The sequence below is a fragment of the Cygnus olor genome, chromosome 12, assembly GCF_009769625.2.
Source record: "Cygnus olor isolate bCygOlo1 chromosome 12, bCygOlo1.pri.v2, whole genome shotgun sequence".
Classification (NCBI taxonomy): domain Eukaryota; kingdom Metazoa; phylum Chordata; class Aves; order Anseriformes; family Anatidae; genus Cygnus; species Cygnus olor.
The window spans coordinates 10,019,394-10,024,298 of NC_049180.1; the positions used below are offsets into that span (position 1 = coordinate 10,019,394).

General features: G+C 40.0%; 1 long non-coding RNA gene across 1 annotated transcript; it reads left to right on the forward strand.

The window, feature by feature from the left end:
• Positions 1 to 477: 477 nt before the first annotated feature.
• LOC121076534 lies at positions 478 to 4,323 on the forward strand. The gene is made up of 3 exons (XR_005823568.1): positions 478 to 697; positions 873 to 984; positions 3,449 to 4,323. It is a non-coding gene; the product is annotated as an uncharacterized LOC121076534 (long non-coding RNA).
• The last annotated feature ends 582 nt before the right edge of the window (positions 4,324 to 4,905 follow it).

A 4,905-nucleotide genomic window follows, 5' to 3' on the forward strand; every position in this document is an offset into this window, starting at 1 on the left:
TGCTGCTCCATTCCTAAATATTGGGATTCAAAGAGCAGTGTCTCGCTAAAGTCTAATGACAATACCATTACCTGCAACCTGTCCCTTCACTACCAGCAGAAAATAATGTGTCACCCCACTTACATCCTTAATCAAGACTTCAAAACTGGCTGGGTAATAAGTGCATTTACTCTAACTTACAAGTAAGGTACAACTTAAGACTACTAGAAGTGATTTAGCTCAGTGAACCAAGAAATAAGCAAATAGTAAGGGAGTGCCTGGGGCAAACACTTCTGGGCTGCTTATCTGGGACAGTTTTTAGCTACAATTAGTCGTTGGTACATTTTTGTTATCATTCCACACCACTGTTTTCTTCAATTAAGGACAGCTGACAAAGTCTTTCACGGCATAGTTGAGACAAACCACAATTTTTTCTTCTGTACAAAATTTGTTGCTATTATTTAACATCTATTTTCCTTATTGTCTGTCTTGCATTAATTCTTGTCCCTTCCATAGCTTCAGGTTCAGTCTATTGGAAAACGGTCAGCACAATAATCCCTATCTCACTCATTTTCCAGCAAAGAGGAAAAACATTTCTTCCTTGAAGTTTCCAGCGGCAGTTACAGGAAGGATTACATGGCTTGCAGGAAAGAAGTACACTTGCACACAGGGAGAAGAATGACCAAGACTGCTCCAGCCAGAAGTTCCCAAAGAGCAGGTGAGCAGCATTTACTCCTACTGAGATCACTCTCAAAACTCTCAAAGCCATCACCGGATCTAACGATCAGTTCGACTCAACCCTAACCAGAATAAATCAAGGACAGAAAGCCTCTTCTGTGTCAGCTACAAAGGTCTTTATCTTGTATTTTTTCTTTTTCTCTGATGCCACACAGCACGCAGAACAGAAGTCCTACAGAGTACAAGTATTCTGGCACAAATGCTCTCCACAAACAGGAATGGCCACCAAAATGCACAAAGAGTAGATGCTGGGGACTTCACTGAGAGGTAAGATCTCCGTGTTCAAATCTCATCTTGCCAAACTTCAGTGACCTGGAGCAAAAACCTCTGCTTTGACTCAGACATAGTAGGTACTTGGTTTCTCATATCCCAAGTGCAAGCAATCTTTTTTCTGCCAGTGCTTCTTCCCCTATCTCACCTGTCCCAGGCATGTTCTGGTACAGTGATACACTTCAATTAGATTTTGTTCAGCCAAGAAATGCCTGACAATCTCTAATCTTAGCATTTATCTTCTCTCCTTATTCCCTGTGGTTGTCCTATGTGAAAAGTTATTGTCTTGAAAACAAAAGCACAGAGCAGAATATTTATGACACTTAAGAGACTAGCAAATTCATGAGCTGCTGAACATCGGGAATCACTAGATAAAATCCACAATGCACAAAGCAAATCCACAAAATGCACAAGCAAAGCTTGTGCAAAAATCTTAGTTTTAATGCTGGGAAGAGCCTTTTACCATGGAACTCATCATAAACTAATGGTAACCTCTGAACCAGTGCACCAGGTATATTCCCTGCACAAAGGGACGCTACCAGACACAGACTCACTGTGCCTTCAACACTGTTGATGCTTTTTTATCCGTGCAAATAAGTACATTGTGTTAAAAAATAATAATAATAATAAAAAAAAAATCTCTCCGTATTTTCCTAAAATGTACTTTCTTATGAGCAAATTACTACCTTGCATAAAAACCAGGTGAAACTTTAAGTCTTTTATCCAGCTTTCATGTTTACGTGACCATTTTCAGGTATTGATATGCCTGAGCTGAAACACTGAGATCACCAAAATTCATATAGTAGAAAAAGAAATAATACTACATTTGGTAAACAGAGAAACATAACAAGTGGTTACATTTACTGCAGAAGAGTTTGGATATAAGTCTCCCAAACAGCAAAACATGAAAACACCTTGCATTCAAAGTACAGCTGTTTTGCTTTTCAGCAAGAAATAGACTTTTAAAGCTAAAAAATCCTGTTAAACATGTAGGGAAAGGTTTGGCAAGACAGATTGTTTTCCATCATTAGATGAAATTTTGAAAGCTGTTTCCTAGCAGAACATTTCATTGCACATGTTTTGGACACTTTCATCTGACTTTCAAGTCAACTGAGATCACTGCTTACACCTCTTATGGTTAAAAGAGAAACAGCAGATTTCTGAAAATAAAAATAGCTCCCCTTCCCAGAACAAAACCAGGGTTTCAGAGGGAAAAAGTGCTAAATTAGTTCACAAGAGTGGATGTTTTTGTTTTTTCCCCAAAGAAATAAATCCTTCATATAGTTACACTTGCACAGTGGTTTAATTAAATGTCAAAAATCTCCTTTAAATAAATAAATAAAAATAATAGCTTATAGAACATTAAAAAGCCCACTCTCCACATTTAAGTGTCCTGTGGGAAGACTCGCAATACCCACTACCTAAGTTAATTTCTACAAACCTACAGGTAGGACTTTACTGTCCTTGAATGAATGCAGTGCACCATACTCTCTTCCCTGGGGACATACTGATTACTGATGCTTCACAAAAAGAAGAGGATGCAGCACGTTTACACTGCAACATAATGTACTTTCATACATCAGTGCATTTCTTGCCCAGCATTGCGTTATTTGGGATGATTCCACAGAGAAAGCCACTGTGTCCCTTAGAAGTTCATTGACTCCCACCACAAAACACATCTCATCTTGGAGATGAATCCTGTCTCTGAGAGGAAGTGAGTGGCCACAGACTGCTTTGTTGGGTTGGAAATCAACAGCAAGCAGGTAACTCTAATGAAGGGCTCTATCTAACTCCCATTAGAAACAACTACAACAACATCAACCGCTTAAGCACACTGTGTTTGTATTACCTCAAGCCATGAGAGAAATAAGCTGCTCTTCCAGGGGTAGGAGCCCTCACGTGCAAGGGCGAAAGCAGCAGCTACTTCCTCATTGACATCCAGGACACTACACGGGATCTCCACCTGTCCTGGGGGCAACTTTAACCACAAAACCCATCTGAGTAACTCCTAAGTAACAAATATGCTCAGAGCTTTCAGCTAAGCATTACAGAATCCTTGAAATATATTCCCTGCTCAGTGCAAAAAGAATATATTCATCTTCCAAAAAAAAAGTTGAACGAGTTTATCAGAAACTTCCCTAGGATCACAGATAATCATCTCAAGTTCAAAACTGAAATTTCCCTGGATCTACTGTATTTTCTAATAGTTATGCCCTATTCTGAAATTAGAAAGAAAAGGTGACAGAAACAAAGCTGGTCCAGAGAAAGCAAAGACGGAGAAAAGTTTCCCAGTAATTCATTCCTTTCACATCTTAGGGTATTTTTTATCAGCTTTTCTAGTACAGGTTTTAAAGGTTTTTGGTTCAGATCACAGGACATGCAAAGTCTGCACTCTCTAAGCAAGAGCTGCATTCAAGTTACCAGGGCACTTCAGACAGTGACATTTCTTCCTGTTTTGCAGAACGGGCTGTTCAAGCTCTCCCCTTAGAAGAAAATACATAGGAAACAGTATCACTAGTAGTTGGAAAACATGGATACTTCTTAAGACTTCAAGCAACACATCAACAATAGATAATACTTCACACAGAGGAATAATTCACAGGTTTTCTGCCAGATGCAGCTGTACTGGATATTACCAAACTGCACAGGGAGATTCAGCTGAATTGTGAAGGGCCGTGAAGTTAAGGCTAAAACTCTAGAGGAAACGCATGATGCTTCAAGGTGCCTCCAGCCAGTGGATGTTATGTGGTGAGCAAAGTGGGATGCTTTGCCCAGAACTTGGATGAGATGAGGAAAGTAAAGAAGAAAAACTGGAGACAATGATGCTCTGTCTGATACTGGGGAATCATCACTGTGGGTGTAGATGGCACTGTGTCACAACCTGCCTTTTCTCAAAGGACAGCACTTGGGCCAGTTTTTAAAGATGACCAAGTAACTGGAGTTTTCTTCAACTAAAGACCCTCTTCATCCAGAAAATGAAGTACAAAAAGTCTTACAGTTCTCTCTAGAGATCAGTTCAGGAGAAGTGCAGCCCAAACCATCCATCTCTGGAGAAGCACCACAAGCTTATTCCTATTTTTATAGGTCTTTTTCTATGAGATGTTACAAGGGCTATATGCTGCCAAATCAATGGAGGAGGAGGCGCCCTGTTCCTGGGCTACATGACTCAGGCTGCTGAGAACGGCACACCACACCCCGTGCTCTTCTGGCTGTGAAACACATCTACTCAGATGGGAAGAGTGTTTCAGTGACACCTCATTCTGCTGGCAGGCTGCACATGGAATTAACAACAACAACAAAAGGAGTGGGACATTTCTCAGTGGTTTACAAAACAAACAGGGGGAAAAAAAAAAACAACACAGAGAAATCTATGACTAATATGACACAGTGAAAGAAAGAAATCACACAAACATCTCTGTTTCCATGACAAGGTTTATATATAGCAAAATGGTAAACAGAAAGAGCTGTTGTGTTCAAAGTGGATCACACTGACAGTGGAAAGACAGCTTTAGTTTACAGTATTCTGATATAAATAAAACCTGTTTCTAGCCATATTGATGCATTATTGATAATCTGCAGTTAACGTTTATCTCTGTCTATATCTCCAGGATGCTAGTTCAAACAGAGAAGTGTATGATGTCTGATATTCACCTTTATAATAACTGAAGGTGATGCAGGGGGTTGAATTCTGACAGCTTTCACTATGAAAGTCACTTGAAGGAGCTGGGAGTGAAACATCAGAGCACTCATAGCCTCCTTGTCCTCCAGATGTGCTTTTCCAGGTATCAAGCCTAACAACCACCAGAAAGCAGATTTTAAGGCAACTGTTCATACACTGGGGTTCATGACACCAGGTATGGTCGTACAGTCACAGAGGGCTTCTTTGAGCCTAACTGAAATCCAGTTAAAGCTGGTATT